The sequence below is a fragment of the Carcharodon carcharias genome, chromosome 1 (assembly GCF_017639515.1).
Source record: "Carcharodon carcharias isolate sCarCar2 chromosome 1, sCarCar2.pri, whole genome shotgun sequence".
NCBI lineage: Eukaryota > Metazoa > Chordata > Chondrichthyes > Lamniformes > Lamnidae > Carcharodon > Carcharodon carcharias.
Genome location: NC_054467.1, coordinates 188,377,127 through 188,395,705, shown reverse-complemented (window position 1 = coordinate 188,395,705; position 18,579 = coordinate 188,377,127). Strand labels below are relative to the sequence as shown.

General features: G+C 37.6%; 1 protein-coding gene across 5 annotated transcripts in view; it reads left to right on the top strand.

Moving 5' to 3' along the window:
- Positions 1 to 18,579, top strand: part of LOC121277368 (protein unc-13 homolog B-like) — a 710,648-nt gene that overhangs the window by 453,921 nt on the left and 238,148 nt on the right. The window lies entirely within an intron of this gene.

Sequence of the window (18,579 nt, the reverse complement as noted above, 5' to 3'; positions counted from 1 at the left end):
AATGATTTCCTCAAGCCCCATATCATTGAACTTTCAGACGAGGGATTCCTTGTCATTCAACCACACTTCTTTATTTGATACACCTCTACTGCGGCTCTTAGTTTGCTGAATCATTCTCTCATCTCCACCTCAGCAAGTTCAGCAAGGATGGGATCAGGGCATTAATGAGAGAAGACCTTAGATCAGAAGATCAAGATGTAGAATCAGTTTGAGTGGAGCTAAGAAACAGCAAGGGGCAGCAATCTTTGGTAGGAGTTGTTTAGAGGCCACCAAATAGTAGTGGTAATGTAGGGCATGGTATAAATCAGGAGATTAGAGGTGCATATAACAAGAGTAATATAGTATTCATGGGAGACTTAAATCTATATATAGACTAGGTAAGTCTAATTAGCACTAATGCTGAGGGGGACGAATTGCTAGAATGTATGCACAATGGTTTTCTAGCATAGAATATTAAGGAACCAACTAGAGAATGGGCTTTTTCAGATCTAGTATTGTACAATGAGAAAGGGCTAATTAGTAATCTCATTGTAAAAGAGCCTTTAGAGAAGTGACCATAATATGATAGAATTTTACATGAAGTTTGAAAGTGATGTAGTTCACTCTGAAACTAGGGTCTTTAATCTAAACAAAGGAAACTATGAAGGTATGAGGGGCAAGTTGGCTGTGGTGGATGGTAAACTGCATTAAAGGTTATGACAGTAGACAGGCAATGGCTAGCATATAAAGAATTAATACATGGTTTGCAACAAATTTACGTTCCATTAAGACATAAAAAGCCAGCAGGAAAAGTGATCCAATCGTGGCTAACAAGAGAAGTTAAGGATTCTATTAGATCAAAGGAAGAGGCATAAAAAGTTGCTAAAAATGTAGTAAGCCTGAGGATTGGGAGCATTTTAAGATTCAGCAAAGAAGAGCCAAGAAATTAATAAAGAAAAAGAAAATTGAATATGAAAGTAAACGTGCAAGGAACATAAAAAACAGGCTGTGAAAGCTTCTATAGGTGTGTAAAAAGGAAAAAGGCTAGTAAAGACAAATGTGGGGCCATTACAGGCAGAGATTGGGGAATTTATAATGGGTAATAAGGAAATGCAGAGAAATTAAACAAATACCTTGCGTCTGTCTTCACAGAGGAAGATATAAGAAACTTCACTGAAATATTGGGGAGCCAAAGAATTAGTGAGATTGAGGACCTAAAAGAAATTACTATTTGTGAAAAAGCAGTGCTGGAAAAATTAATGTGACTGAAAGTTGATAAATCCCCTGGATCTGATGATCTGCATCCTAAAGTGTTGAAAGAGGTGGCTGTAGAGATAGTGGATGCATTGGTGATTATCTTCCAAAATCCTACAGATTCTGGAATGGTGCCTGCCTGGAAGGCAACAAATATAACCCCACATTTAATAAAGGAGGAAAGGAGAAAAAACTGGGAACTACAGACCTGTTAGCTTGATATAAGTAGTAGGGAAAATGCTAGAAACTATCCTAAAGGGTATGATAACTGGACACTTAGAAAATAATGGTGAGATTGGGCAGAGTCAACATGGATTTATGAAAGGGAAATCATGTTTGACAAACCTTTTGGAGTTTTTTGAGGATGTTACTTGCAGGATAGAAAAGGGAGAACCAGAAGATGTGGTGTATTTGGATTTTCAGAAGGCTTTTGATAAGGTCTCACAACAGGAGATTAGTAGGCAAAATTAGAGCTCATGGAATTGGCATAATATACGGACATGGATTGAGGATTAGTTAACGGGCAGAAAACAGAAATTAAGGATAAACGGATCGTTCTCAGGTTGGCAGGCTGTGACTACTGGGGCACTGCAAGGATCAGTGCTTTGGGCCCCAGTGATTTGGATGTCAGGACCAAATGGAGTCTCCAAGTTTACTGACATAAAACTTGATGGGAATATGAGTTGTGAGGAGGATGCAAAGAGGCTTTAAGGAGATTTAGACAGACAAAGTGAGTGGGCAAGAACATGGCAGATGGAATATAATGTGGAAAAATGTGAGGTTATCCACTTTGGTAGGAAAAACAGAAATGCAGAGTATTTCTTAAATGGGGAGAGATTGGGAAGTGTTGATGTTCAAAGGGACCTGGGTATCCTTGTTCATGAGTCACTAAAAGCTAACATGCAGGTGCAGCAAGCAATTAGGAAGGCAAATTGTATGTTAGCCTTTATTGCAGGGGGATTTGAGAATAGGAGTAAGGAAGTTTTGCTGCAATTGTATAGAACCTTGGTAAGACCACACCTGGAGTATTGTGTGCAGTTTTGGTCTCCTTACCTAAGAAAGGATATACTGGCCACTGAAACAATGCAGCAAAGGGTCACCAGACTAATCCCTGCGATGGTGGGATTGTCCTATAGGAAAGATTGAGGAGATTGGGCCAGTATTCTATAGCATTTCGAAGAATGAGAGGTAATCCCATTGAAGTGTACAAAATACTTACAGGCCTCGATAAGGTGGATGCAGGAAGGATGTTTCCCCTGGTTGGGGGGGGTGCAGTGTAGAACAGGGGACAGAGTCTGAAAATAAGAGGTAGGCCATTTAGGACCAAGATGAGGAAGAATTTCTTCAGTCAGAGAGTGGTGATTCTTTGGAATTCTCTTCCCCAGATGGCTGTGGAGGCTCAGTCATTCAGTATGTTCAGAGCAGAGGTTGATAGTTTTCTAGACACCAATCATCTAGTTGAATGGCAGAGCAGCTGAATGGCTTACTCCTGTTCCTATGTTCTTTATCATAATGGTCCCAGCGATAGGGGATCTTAGTTAAAAGGTTAAGTTGGAAAAGTTTGATTTTTTGCGTTGGAACAAAGACAATTGAGGGGAGATTTGATAAAGTATAAAAGATTATGACGGCTTAGCCCATCAAGCCAAACCTCCTCAGATTCTTCTTATCACAGTACTGAACTACTGTCTCATCCTAATTCTTTCATATTGCCCTACCAAGCTCATCTCATCCATAAGATCCACCTCCTGCTTCCTTAACCCTGTTCCAACGAAACTGCTGACCACCCAATTTTCTTCATTGATCTACATGCTAGTAGTCATTGTAAATGGTTTCTCCTCTTTCAACACCCTTCTAACATTGCTGTTATCAACATTCTCCACAGCCCTTAATCATCCTTGACCACTTTGTCTCACTGCTTCGTCTCCAACCGGCCTTTTTTTAACCAGATCCATGCCCATCTCTCCCACAATTTTGTTTGAATCTTTGCGATCAAATTTCCATCACTTCTGCAACAACAAAAGGGCCCTGACAAGCGTCACAAACAACACTATAATTTATCCTTGACCCCTTTATAGCCTTTGACTGGGTTGACCACGCCACCTTTCTCCAGTGCCCATCCTCCGTGATCCAGCTCAATCTGATTGCACTTGTGTTTATCGGAACATAGAAGCAGGAGTAGGCCATTGAGCCTGCTCCACCATTCAATATGATCATGGCTGATCATCCATTTCAATACCTTTTCCCCACACTATCCTCATATTGCTTCACGTCATTGGTATTTAGAAATCTGTTAATTTCTGCTTTGAGCATACTCAATGACTGAGCTTCCACAGCCCTCTGAGATAGTGAATTCCAAAGATTCACAACCTTCTGAGTAAAAAAAAATTCTCCTCTTCTTGGTCCAAAGTGGCTTCCCCCTTATTTTGAAATTGTGTCTCCTGGTTCTAGACTCCCCAACCAGATGAAACATCTTATCTGCATCTACACTGTCTATCGCTTTTAAGTATTTCGCAGGTTTCAATGAGATCACCTCTCATTCTTTGAGGTTCTATAGGATACAGGCCCAGTTTCCCCAATCTCTCTTCAAAGGACAGTCCCAGTGTGTTGGGAACAAGTCTGGTGAACCTTCACTGCACTCCCTCTATGGCAATAATATCCTTCCCAAGTTAAGGGACCAAAACTACACCAGGCACAGTCTAACCAACATTCTAAAGAATTGAAGCAAGACTTTGCTACTCTTGTACTGAAATTCTCTTGCGATAAAGGCTAACATACCACTAGCCTTCCTAATTTCTTGTTGTACCTGCATGTTAGTTTTCAGTGACTTATTGACAAGGACACCCAGGTCCTTTGTACATCTTACCATTTAAGAAATACCCTGCATATCTGTTCCTCTACCAAAGATAACCTCACGTTTTTCCACATTATATTCCATCTGCCATGTTCCTGCCCACTCACTAAGTCTGTTCAAATCCCCTTGAAGCCGCTTTGCATCTTCCTCACAATGCACATTCCCATCTAGCTTTGTGTCACCCACGATCTTTGAAATGTTACATTTGGTCCCCATGTCCAAATCATTGATATATTGTGTGAACAGCTGCCAAGTACTGATCCTTGTGGTATTGCGCTAGTCACAGCTTGCCAATGTGAGAATGACCCATTTATTCCTATTCTCTGTTTTCTGCCAGTTAATCAACCTTTTTTGCAGAAACTCACCAATGGAAATCATTTTTGAATGTATGCCTGGTGTGTGACATATATTCAGTAAACCTACTTGTAGGCTGATGCGAAATTCTATTTTGGAATAGATGATGAAAACATTTCAGTTATCCTTGAGTATTGTTGCTGAAGAATGTGAAGATAATGCATAAAAATCAAATTATCTGAAGGAAGAAAAAAATAACAAGTATTTGTATACCTACTGGGGAATCATTCCTTACAATTTGAAATTATGCTAATTTTCGGTGTTTCTCACAATTGCAACATTTTGCATCTTTTCAAATGAATTTGTGTTATTAACAGGATGCAAATGTTTTATAAGTATGTTTATTGTAAGCAATGAAATGCAAAGTTTAGAAAGAAGAAATCACCCAAGGTGTTATATGCATCTAGATTCATGTGATCTTGAAGCAACATTTGAAAAATGCATTTCAGTAGCAATGCCAATGGAGCTTTGTTGAATGTGAATGTGGTTGACATAAACATTAACCAATACAGGGACTGAAATGCAGTGCAGTGCACAGTAAATAATTATGTATCCTCCTGTTTTCCACTCTATCATTCATTTTCCCCACCAGACAATTTGATAGCATAGATTCTGCTGCAAATGGTCGTAGTGATCTAGAGTCTGCATCTGAGTCTAGTCAGCTAACCAGCCGCCAGTACTCCCTCGAAAGTAGGCAGTCTCTAGATCTGTCGGATAGGTGGGTTCTGTTCTCCTTTACAGCCTTGATGTTGCCATGTTATGGTATGCTGTGGTGCTATGAAGAAGGCATTGGCACAACTGTTTGCATGATTTAATGTTTCCATATGTGTTATGTCAATGTTTGGTATAAAACTAATTCAGATTTGTTGTGATAAATGCAGTTGTGCTAGTTTTATTTATGAATATGAACAAACATTTTTTTTTTAGTTTTAAACACTGTTTATTTTATGGTTTATCTTATTTTTCTCATTATTCCATTGAGCTATTGTCAATATGATTCTCTTTTTTCTTTATCCTATCCCCTGCTACTTATTTCCGAAACTTTCTGTTTTCCACTTATACGTGCCTTGTTCCTTAACAAGCTGGAGCTCCTTACCACTTAAAGGAAAAGTCAGGATCATACCAGTGGATTCAGGTGTAGGAGAAGAAGATTGGGAATGTAAATATGAGAAGTCAGGCCAAGAACTCAGTGACATATTTTTGATAGAAAGACAGAAAATCTGGGAAGAAGAAATCCCAAAGGAAAACCTTCCAGTGAGAAAAAAACATACATGCAGGGAATATACAGATAGGGCACACCAAACAATATTAAGGCATAAACAACTTCTGAATGGAGAATCAAACATGGCGTACACTAGTTATCCAAACGAATATAGTACAATAGATAGGAGGAGAAAAAAGAAATGCAGACATAATAGTTTGGAAGATAAAGACCTGAAAAGGCAAAACTATTCAAATAGTTTAGATGAATATACCTCTGACGGAGAAATTAGTAGTGATTTTCCTAGCATTAAACCTACAAAACTAAAATGGAATCACAGTGACCCTTTGCTTTATAGTTATGACATAACAGCAGCAGACAAACAGTATAAATGGCAATCTATGGTAAAAAGCAGCTTGTGGAGAGAGAATGAGTCATTCAGTAATGATCCTGAAGACATAATGGATGTAGAAGAATACCTGGAAGAAATATATGATGAACAAATGTTGGAGAAAAGCACGTTACCTTACGTTTGTAGTGTGTACGACAGCAGTGATTCAGATGAATCTTGCTGCTTGCTCGGATCTGATGATGAGCAAGAGGCTTTGTTACTTGCGCAGCCGTGGCATAAAAGTGGTGACAATTCTGTTAACTACAGTGAACATGATGTAGCTGTTCCACATGTCTCCCAGAAAAAATACCAGCTAAAATTCAGCCCTGATGACAAAGTTGATGACAGATTCATCCAAATGAAAAGGAAGTTGCATTCATCTCAAAGTGAGGAAATAAATGAAGATTTTGTTGATGCAATGGATGAACTGCAATGCCTGGTAGCATCCGTGTCTGAGTACTTAGCTGAGAAAGAAGAGGAAATTAGTAAATTTGGGTCACTTCCAAAAACCCAGAACAAAACTGTCAGAAAGTCTCAAGGAGAGAGAAAGAACCTTGGTATAGTTATTAATGAAGATAAAGCTGGATGTTGTCTTACACAAGGACAAGAAGAAAAGAAAAGGCTGATGCAATCGGCAATGAAAAGTAATCCTGAGAATAGCAATCAAAAACCAGACTCCATTCCAGATCTAACTGGAGTGAAGAATACCATACAATCTCTGTTCAGCTCAATAGGTGAGAAAGTAGGAGTGGGTAAAAAGCAGCAGGCACCTGTGGAAAAAATTGTTTCTGTTAGTTCAGGAAGTATAGACACAAAGAATAATGAAGAAACTGGTCTCCCACACTTTTTTCCAATGAAGTCTATAAATAACATTTCAACAGCACATGGTCCTGTGAAAGATGAACCAGAAAGAACTGTTACTTTGCTATCCAAATTTCCCTTTCAGTCTTCTGATAGCAAACAATCTGTTTCCCCTAGTACATTTAATACAGCAGAGGACAAGCCAGTGCAATCATTTATACAGTGCAAGCCGCAGGATGAAAATATTTCTATGACAACCGAATCGTCATCACTATCGCAGAACACTGTCATTGACTCACTGCTGGAAAAACTGAATCCCTTAAAGTTCTTTGCAGAAAAAGATTTGTCAAATGATTCTCAGAAGGACATGGGGCAGAGTAAAAAACATCAAACTTCTGAACCAGGGAACATAGATGATGTTTCTAATAAAAATATAAATTCAATTAGTGAAGAGAAGGATGCTTCACAAATATTTGAAAAATGTCTCCGCTTTGATGAAATTAAGAATAGCTCACAAAATAATGTTGCTGATTTCCCTCAGCAGAATAGTTATGTAACTAATGTTGATGAACAGCAGAAACAGTTAACTTCAGATAAATGTACAGGTCATGTATCTGAGCTGGATAACACGTCAGAAACTATACAACCATCAATCCCCTTAATTCAGGAAAATAAAGATGAACGTACTCCTGAAATTCTGGGACCACATCGTATTCAAAATAATGAAATGGAGAAAGAAGCAAAATGTTCTCAGAAAATAGAATCTTCACATTCCAAGTCTGACACAACAAGCAGCTCTGGAATTAACTTGGGATTTTTAAACCCTCTTAAGAAGTCAATAAGTCAGGTTTTCTCTTCTTCTTTGGACAATGAAACACAGATCTCCTCTGGGAGCACATCCAGATTTTCCTTTTACAGATCTGCTGAGGATGTTCGAGATGAAACAGAGAGAATGAAAGGTGATCAGACTTTCTCTCTTGTCGGAAAGTTAAAACTTCCCTTCTTTTCTTCTGACAACATCTCTTCTGAAAATCAAAAAGAAATGAAATCTGAAGGAAAACTGTTTTCTGTAAAATTCCCTATGAATGAGAAAACATCAATATCAAAGCAAGAAATAAATGATAAACTAGAGTCAGATAAAATTAGAACATCTATTGAAGACAAAGAGAGTAAACAAAATATGTTTTTAGATATTTTAAAATTTTCATCAAATTCAAAACAAGGGACTGATGGTAATGAAAAAGAAAAACAGAATAATAGCCAAGAGGGATTTTTTTCAGGCTTGTTTAAATTTTCCTCAAGTGAAAACGCATCTACATCAAAGTCGGAATTGAATGATAAGGAAAGTACAGACAAAATTATGGAAACAACATCTGAACAAATAAACCAAAATAAACAAGTAACATATTCAGATGAAAGAACTAAATCTACTTTGGAATGTGAGCATGTGACATCAAAGGAACACAACACACCTGAAACAAATAAACTAACTCACAGTAAGCATGGACATTTTTCAGACTTTTTAAAATGTACTTCAAATGAGATTTTATCCACAGTAAAACAGGAAGTTGGTAGCAAAGATTATTCGGATAAAATAGTGAGAAGAGAAGGACAAAGAGAAAGTAATAAAGACACTTCTTTGATAATGTCATTAAGTCCATCAGATCAAACTGTCGTATTGGTTAAAGATAAAAATGAAACTGTAGAACTAAACCATGCAGCTGAAAAAGAGGAAGGCAGCACCAACCAGTCAGGTTTTTTCTCAGGCTTCTTTAATTTGTCAACAAAGAAGCAAGAGGCCACAAATTCAAAACATGATAGTCCTTTAGGTTTTTTAAATTTTATGAATATTGCTGGCCCTGGTAAAGCAAGGGCTGAGAACCAGGGTGAAGGTGGTCAGCTATATTCCCTCTTCACAAATGTTGCGAATATGGCAGAAAAAAAGACTGATGAAAAATCATCTTTCAGTTTGTTTGAGCAGTTTTCTTCGAAACCAAAGGAGAACAGGGATGAGGACACAAAATCAAAACCTAAGGAGAACTGTGATAAACAGACAAAATCATTTTGGCCCTTTAAACAAAATTTTCATATATCAGAGAACGCCGATGATAAAGTTAAGAGTCAAGTACAAGAATACCTGAATGAACATGATTTCCTTGAAATGCCGAACAATTATCAGGCACAATCTTTAGAAAAACACCACAAAAATGTTACCGAAGGCTTGCAGGAGTTGAAGCAAGATACAACTGGATCATTAGAATGCAAGATTCCCTGGTATAATTCATATGGAGATAGTCTAGTATACGATTTATCACCAATAAATGATAGAAAATCAGTGGAATTGCCGCATTCATTTAAAAGTCATAACGATTTAAGCAGTTTTAATCGTGAATGGGAACTGAGAACAAATGACTCAACTGAAAATTACCCACATGAAGACGCCAATATATACTGGACGGATGATTTTACTGCAAATCAAAATGCTTTCCAGATTCAGTATGGAGAGTACAACAATGGGACTGGCGAACATTATGATGTCATAAATTTATCGATGAATGGGCAAAATGCCAGTATTGAAGAGTGCAGGTGTTCACTTACAGATGAGACTAAAAGTAGTTGCGAACTTGATCACTTAGATCTTGGCATAAAATCAGGTGATCCCAATGTGCCCTTTTCATATCATGATTTTGCCCCAAGAGGTGAGGAATGTCTGAGCAGAAGTTTGGAGAGATACTGGAATTCATTAGAACTTGATGAAAGGAATTTATTTGTGGAAGCGCCTATGGATTTAAGCTCTGCTGGCAGTGCAGTTACATGGCTGTTTACAGAACAGCTAGAATTGAGTAAGAAAGAAAACTCATTTTGCATTAGTAATTATCAAGATTATCAAGACTGGGTAACTTTATTTGAACAGGGAGTATGGTGGTCTTCAGATGATGGTGAATATGGTTACTACATTTATAGTGATAATCAATACATATATTCCTTGCTTACTGATGGCAGAGGCCAATATGTATATGTGTGGATTCCAGAGACAGATGAAAAGCAAGAAGAGTGGGAACATTATCAACAGTTGAATGGTGATTATGACGTAGGAATTAGTAATGACATGGTTTCTGTGTGTGGTTTTAAGGTGCCAATTTCAAGAGATTTCGATTTTTTCTGGTACCATGAAGGACAACAAATTGAATCAGAAATTGATGACAGACCTCTTGATCTTTCTCTGGTTCTTGAGGAAAATAAACAAGTAATAGGTAAACATCTGGGTACTTTTTCACAAGTATTTAAAGAGTCGATAGAATGGGACAGAGAAGAGCCGCTAGACTTTTCATCAAAGCACAAAACATGCAGGTTGGAAAAACTTAAGATGGATTTCATGTCTGAACAGCAACTAGTTCATCTGCATGAAGAACTTCAGACTACTGCTTTTGATCTTAGAATAGTCCAAAGAGGTCATTTGACTCATAAGAAATCTATAACTGGTGCAGCTTTAGAAAATGATCATGCATTTACAAAATCACAGTCTAAATCCTTGTCACAGCCTAACTCAACAGGACGATTAAGTCAATTTCATTCTTCTGTTCAGTTATCAGATACTTCATATTCTGAACAAAAAACCTCTGAATTCAAGGAGATAGCTGAAGAAAAACACAAACTGCCTATTAGAAAGATTACACATTTGTTCTCTGCATTGGGTGGTTTAGTTGCAAAGCAAAGCGTTGAAAATACTGATGATTCTAATTCTGCAGGTGCAATATCTGACACCATAGCAAAGAAGGCATTTGAAATGGATGGGGATGGAACTTCACTATTGAATGATACTATTAAAGTATGCCAACATACTGGAGATGTACAACCTTCAGTTACTCAACAAGATCATACACCAAATAGTATATTTGCATCTGGGCTTAGAAGCTTAAAATCTATTTCCACGAACTGGAAAATGCACACTAGTGTAGATGGAGAACAGCCAACTTTTGCTAATGAGAACTACAACCTAACAAATCAAGATTTGACCAAAAATGATCAGTTGCCATATGATGAGCACAGTGATTTCTGTCAAGGTAGAACCAAGACATGCTTGCAACCAGTATCTGAGAAAATCTCCAAGATAAATCGGAGTTCAACTACTGCAACACCTCAAGTCAAAGTTGTACCAACTAAGATACAATCTCAGTCACACCAAGTTGCTCCTGAGAATTCCACCATGACTGTACAGGACTCATTCTTTAAAAACCCTTTAAAACTTTTTAACCTTTCAGAAAGTCAATCTCAAATCAAAAGTGATGAGGGAACTCGAAGCTTTGATTTTTTTAGAACAGTCAGATCACAGGAAGAGCATGCCTCTTCAGGCTTTAATTTGCCAAGAGGAACAAAGGACAAAACAAAAGCTTTCAATCAGGAGAAAGATCAAGTGATAACCATTCCTAGTACTGCAGAAAGGCAGCCTTCTGGCATTTCATCTTTTTTAGGCTCAGTTGGAAGCTTCTTTAAAAGAGATGCAGGTCCAGTTCAACAGCAAAATGCTTTGAGCTCAACAAAAAATGAAAATAAAATCTCATTTTTAGATCAGAGCAGCATGCAAGATAAAATCCAGAAAAAACAACAGGAAAATATTCCTTTGGAATTCTCAAAATGTGAGGCATTACGCTCCAGGCCAAGAGGCTTGCAAAAGCAGCAAACGCTAATGGAATGGAATACTGATTGTGTATCTGGTACAATGAAAGTAAAACCATTGCATGGTGATGGTAACAAACCTGTAAATGTGACAAGTACTGTCAGTGGGACAGAAAATAAAAATGCTCCACCTTCTCTGATGCTTGGCAATGAAACCAGCCCAGATAATGATAGATCATTGATCACTGAATCCTCTACACTCTGTATTGAACATGCTTCTGCTCCTGCAGTGAAATTCAAACAGAATATTATTAAAGCAGAGTTTTCTGATGCAAAAGAACTTTCAAATATTACAAACAAATCCGATACAACTTTGAATAACCAATTTGGTTCAGAAAAACCCTGTTCTCAAATCATAACGAGACTGCAAAAAACAGATAAAGATCAAACTAATTGTCATGCAGCTGCTTTGCCAGCAGATGAAGGAAAAGCAGAACAGAAACCCAAACCCAAATCAGGTCTCTTTAATTTACCCTTTGGAGGAGATGATTGGAAACTTCCTAATATTTCAAGCTCCAAACAGCAAAGGACAAGTAAGGGCATATTTTCTTTCTTCAGTGCAACAGATGAAACGTCAAATCCTAACCAAGTCCCTAATAGTGGTCCATTCTCATCTGGTGCCAAACAAGTAGGCAACTCAGAAGGGTTCTTCAAATTACCAACTTTCTTCTCATCAAATCCTGTAGTTGAGAAAAAAACCAACAAAAACAGCTCTGTTTTTAGTTTCTTTGACATGGCATTCATTGATGAGAAAACGACAAAACCAGAGCCTTCTAAACCAAGTTCTGAGGGACAAATTGAAAAATATATAAACCAGAATGAATATGCAACTGCAAGCCATGTAGGAGATGCCACAGAAATGGGGCAGTTGGACATAATAGCATCAGTTCTTCAGCAAAATAGTGCTGCAGGAAATGGTAATTATAGTAATTTATCATCCTTGGAAAGCTCAGTAACAAATGATGAAAACAATAAACTTGTAGTAGATAATGAAGTTTGTGATGGAAACAATGCTGCTGCTGAGGACGTGCTTTGTTCAGATAAAAATGAAAGTCAAGATGCATTTGATGTAATATGCCATTTTAAAGATTATGATGGTCATATCATTGGGACAGGTGATTGTGCCACCATATCTGACTCTAGTTATGAGAGTCCTAAGCCAGATTATGTCAACATTGATAATTCTGTTGAGGGTGAGAATGTTGTGTATTTTAATGCTGCAGATGAGGGTGAACTACAAACTGATCTCATAAACAGTTCAGCTTATATGTTTGAAAAATCACACGAAAATGCTTCTGTGTGCTCTGAGATAAAAAATGATTCCGGCAAGATTGATGCAGAAAAAGATATGAATTGGGAATCACAAAGTTCTCCAGCAAATGATTTCAAAAAGCTGGTAAATAAAGAACAAGAGCCTCCAACAACCTGTACAGTTCCTGGACTTACAAATTCTTGTGAAAATGTGAACCTGCCTGCATGTGAAAAGTCTTTGATAGACTCATCAGTAGAAATGTTTTCTGGTTTTATGACAAAATTGAAGCTGTTTTCTACTAGTGAATCTAATAAAAGTTCAAATAGTTCATTTTCATCACTCCAGTCAGTATTTACAAACTCAAGCTCAGTATCAAGCACTCAGCAGAGAAGTTCATTTTTAAATTTGCCACAAGCTAGCCAGACTCCATCTGCCAAAACTGATCTCAATATGTTTAAATTACTTCCTGAAGAAAGAAAACCAGATGCAAGTTTGGAAACCATTTTATTTCAAGAAGGAATTGGTGAAGTTAAAGAAGGAAAATATTTGCAGACTGTGAAGGATTCTGAAAAAATGCCTGTTGATGTTTCTGAATTTAATGTGGATATTGTTAATTATAACAACATTGGTCCTACCTTACTGGAACAGGAATATAAATGCTGCACCAAAAACACACAATTTGTCCACGAAAACACTAATGGCAGTGAGGTAGATAACAATATGGTGGAAACTGAAGCTGTATGTGAAATAGAATCTGACAGCACATTTGAGCCAAAACCCCAAGAAATTCTTAAAGCAGATGAAAATATGCAATCTTCAGATGGACTTGAAAAGGAAGAGCTGGCAACTGCAGTTTCTACAAATGATATCCCCTTTAATGATGATGCAACAAATGTAGATCTTTTACCTTTGGAAAGTAACATTACAGAACCAGAAGATGGAGTCACCAGTATTGAGCTTCAAGACAAAGATACAGCTGTTTTACAGACCAATGTCAGCACTTATGAAGGCCCACTTACTGAAGCTGGTTCACCAGCTTCACAAAAGGTTGCATATGAGATACCCAAGTCGTGTTTTGAAATTCCTAACATGCGAGCATTTAAATTTGATTTCCTGTCTTCTGGAGAAGGTGGAAAACCGTTTAGTTCTTTGTTTTCACAGCAACCATCTCCTAATATTGGCTCATTGGGGGACACTGGGTTGTTATCCGGTTTCAAGAAGCTTTCCAAGACTTTTTTTGAAGGGGATGCTGATCAAACGGTGAAAGGGGAGGAAAATAAGCAAAGTTCTGTTTTTGGAAAACTGGGCAATGCCTGGAGTCAAAAAGAGGGCACGACTAAACAATCTAATTCTGTTATCACAAAGCAGCCGTTAGAAAGAGATAAAATGCACATCCATGACATTTCAAAATTTGATTTATTAGGTCACAGTGTAGCTGACAAAAGCCAGAACAGCATGTTAACAGATGAGGTGAGAATGGGACAGTCAGAGCAAACATCAGAAGCTGTAGATAACATTGCTGAAGTTGAAAGTCTTACCAATACTGGGAAAGAACAGTCATTTCTTACAGCAGAAAATACAGATATTTTGCCAGACAGTCCAGATGTAATACCTTCAGGAGAGTCACTGGAACAACCATGTATTAACTGGGAGAAAGTACCTGAGAATGAAACTGATATTTCCACTGCGGCCTGCTCATCTCCAGGAGTGGTGATTGGATCACAAGAGCAAACTTTACACAGTTTGGATCTTTTGAATGTGAAAAGGCCAGTTTAAGTTTAAGCATTATAAATGGCACTGAAATGTGAACCATTTATAATGCCTTAGCCATGTAATAGTAAAGTACATGTCTTGAAATAGTCTTGTGGTTTTATATTTTAATCTGTCCCTTTACATCTAAATGCTTAATTTATGTTACAGTCAGGGCTCCAGCTCTTTTAGGCTAGGACCTAAAATCATGTCCCATAATTTGCACCATTTGTAATATTTTGTCAGCTTAACTCAAAGAATCAAGAAACCACATCTGCTTGAGCTCTTGCCTTTCATATAAGTTGTAGGAACACACTTCCCACTGCTGACCACATACATTTACCAATATTTTTTATCAGTGCAAAATCTTTTTTAGAGAAATATATGTGATTAATTAATTGCAACAGAATGAGAACAAACAACTTGGTGTTCTTTTGTCTTACAAATCAGAAGCAAAAATACAAAATATGGATTGGAAATTAGATAAAATTATAAAATGAAACTGTTAACCAGGGTTAACCAGTCCATTGTCACTTCCTTGGAGTGATATACTGATCATGTTCATGAGAAAAGTGGAGGCAGGGTCATTGAATATTTTTAAGGCAGAGGTAGATAGATTGTTGACTAACAAGGGAGTCGAAGGTTATCAGGGGTAAACGCAATATGAAGTTGAGACCACAATCAGATCAGCCATGATCGTATTGAATGGTGGAGCAGGCTTGAGGGGGCCAAATTGTCTATTCATGCTCCTAATTTGGATGTTCATATGACATCCTATGCCTTTGACCATTTTAACATTACGCGTGCTAACTTGCCATTCACTTTTCTTACTAAGACCATTACTTTGTGTCATGAGCAGTTTTGCTGACAGCCATGGGATGGAAATGATGAAGAATATGCTGGCAAGTTTGTGTTCTAATAGTGAAATACATTATTTTCCAATATTGTGGTTGTAAGCAAGTGAGTTTAAAGGTTAGCCAGGTTGCTGTCATGATCTGGTCTACTATGTAGTCGAACGATGATATATGTTGCATCTGTGATGACTTGTTCAGTTACATTTGAGGAATAATTCAATGGGTTTGTCAGAAATATTGTCAGAGACTGTTTCTCATCTTGGCTACATCATGGAAAATTAAGATGCAAGGACTGGGAAGGATTAGAATCACAAAATGTAGTAGAGAACTGACAGCATCATGATTAAATCTACAGTAAATGTATTACTCTTCTACACAACAACTCTTTCAATCTACTCATGAGGAAACTCTAATAGCTACACATCAGAAAGACATCTACAACAACACAAAAACAAATTGCTGCAGATGCTGGAAATCTGAAATAAGAACAAAAAAGGCTGGAAAAACTCAACAGGTCAGGCAGCATCTGTGGAGAGAAATCGAGTTAACAGACATCTTTCATTGGTTCAAGCTTTTGAATGAATGTGCTGCCTGAGTAATGATCCTTGTTCTGTCAAAGGGTCATGAGGACTCGAAACGTCAACTCTTTTCTTCTCCGCCTATGCTGCCAGACCTGCTGAGTTTTTCCAGGTAATTCTGTTTTTGTTTCATGATCCTTGTGTCTGGTTTCAAGTGTTTGTCACACCACAGCTATTTTGCTGCTTAACATCACAGGATGTCTGAACTACTGATCCTGGTTTCTTAAATGCTCCGATGATAACATATTGTTCCATGAGATGTTCTGAGTGATGTCTTCACAATACTCCTTGTGCGATTGAATGGCTTTACTTTGTTCTTAGGATTCTGAACAAACATCTTCCTTCCGGAATTACAAGTGATTCAATGACATTCATAGGCTTTATCTTTTCAATGGTCACTTTCTGTAATTTTCATTTACTTGCTTTTCAGATTATCTGATGTATTATCATCATAGCAATCTCTAGCATGATGGCACAGAAACATGCTTTGTTTTGATGCAAAGCAATTTTTCATGAGCATTTTGCTCCATTGTTGCTGATAATATTGCAAGGCAATATATTTTCTTACAAGCAATCACCTCACTGCACGTTCAGACCAACTGAGTAATCAACTTTGTTATCTTTTATTGTTTTATAATCTTGTCCGTGTTGGATTCCGGTTCAAAGGTGCGGAAAGGCTTTCCATTCATGGATAAATGTGTTCAACTTTCCACCTTTGTGCAGACCTTCAATAAATTTTGAAGGACTGCATAGTATTCATGTTCTTCTTTTGCTTTGTGTGTCCATGAAAGATCCCTTTTTAGGGTTTTGTTAATGTGCTTTTCCATAAGAGGAGGGCAACTGACTGTGGGCTTACGGGTATTTTACTTGCAAGCACACACACAAGCAGCATGGTCTGCAGGGAATGGACACTAGTGAATATCTGTGAAGAAAATGGATTTATGAAATTACCACAACTTTCAGCAAAATAAACTCAAGGAACTGTTCCCACAATTTGAACTTTAATTGAATTGGACTGTGTTGTTGCAGAAAAAAAACTACATGAGCTTTGCTAATCCAGTGCCCCACAAGTGTACAATTTGGAAGCATTTTCCTAACTTCAGACGCAGGTTTCTACCAGACAGCAGCATTTTTATATGTATTGCTTCAATATAAGCATTATTTTGATGTACATCAGCCAGAGCTGACTGTACTTTTTTTATTCATTCATGGGATGTAGGCATCGCTGCCAAGGCCAGCATTTATTGCCCATCACTAATTGCCCTTGTTCAGATGGCATTTAAGAGTCAACCACTTTCCTGTGGGTCTGGAGTCACAAGTAGGCCAGACCAGGTAAGGATGGCAGATTTCCTCTCCTAAAGGATATCAGTGAACCAGTTGGGTTTTTACAGCAATTGACAATGGTTTCATGGTCATCATTAGATTTTTAATTCCAGGTTTTTATTGAATTCAGATTCTGCCATCTACTGTGGCAGGATTTGAACCGGGTCCCCAGAGCATTACCCTGGGTCTCTGGTTAGGGGTGTATGAACTTAAATTATCAGAATCCCTGTTTTCTTCCTATGCTCATGCTGTTTTTATGCGTTCAATATTTTTGTGGATTTTCATTTTGGCTCCAAGGACACACACATATTGTTATGTATTTAACATCTTACTCTCTGCCCCATATCTATTTTTCAAGGCTTATAATTCAAACATATGAATTCAACTTAGCACCTTCAGCATGATGTAGTCGTCTCACTTAGATAGACTTGAGGGAAGATTTCCGTTGTTTATTATTGATAGAAATTGTGAATGCACATATAAAAAATGAGGTAATATTTTGGCATAACTCTGTCCCCATCCCAACCTCTAGGCACAAGAATTGGTGTCTAGCGATCTCCAGCTTACTGACGGATATCTTCAACCCCTGTAGACTTCATAGGGTGCCAGTTAAAATCCATGAAGTTAAACTCTCCCATAGAAAGGATCATTTGCCACACTTCTTTTTTTTAGAAGACTGTGGGTATTTTGTCATTTTGTCTTGGTTCAACTTGACACAGAACTTCTGAACACAAACATGAAGGTCAAAATGGAAAATAAATCTTGATGCCTCTTTCTGTTTTTATATACCTTGACAATCTTCTGAATAACTTAGAAGCCAGTTTATGAGGCTATAGGACCTCTTAGAGTTGACGTGAGTTACAACAGATTACAATATTGAGGCATAGAAGATTCTTCCATTGTTGAAGAATGACTCATTTATAGAAACCTACTCTTGAAAACACAGCCTTACTACTTATTCCATACTTGCCTTGTGTGCTATCTTTTTGTTTTAACTCATAAGCACTCGTTCACAAACATTCATAAAAGAAAACATTAACAATCATATTAAGAAATTTTATTTTATTTGTCCGTGGGATGAGGACGCCGCTGGTTAGGCCAGCATTTATTACCCATCCCTAATTGTCCTTGTTCAGTTAAGAGTCAACTACACTGCTGTGGGTCTGGAGTCACATGTAGGCCAGACCAGGTAAGGACAGCAGATTTCCTTCCCTAAAGGACATGTATTTAACATCTTACTCTCTGCCTCATACCTACTTTTCAAAGGCTTATAATTCAAACATATGAATTCAACTTTGCACCTTCAGCATGAAGT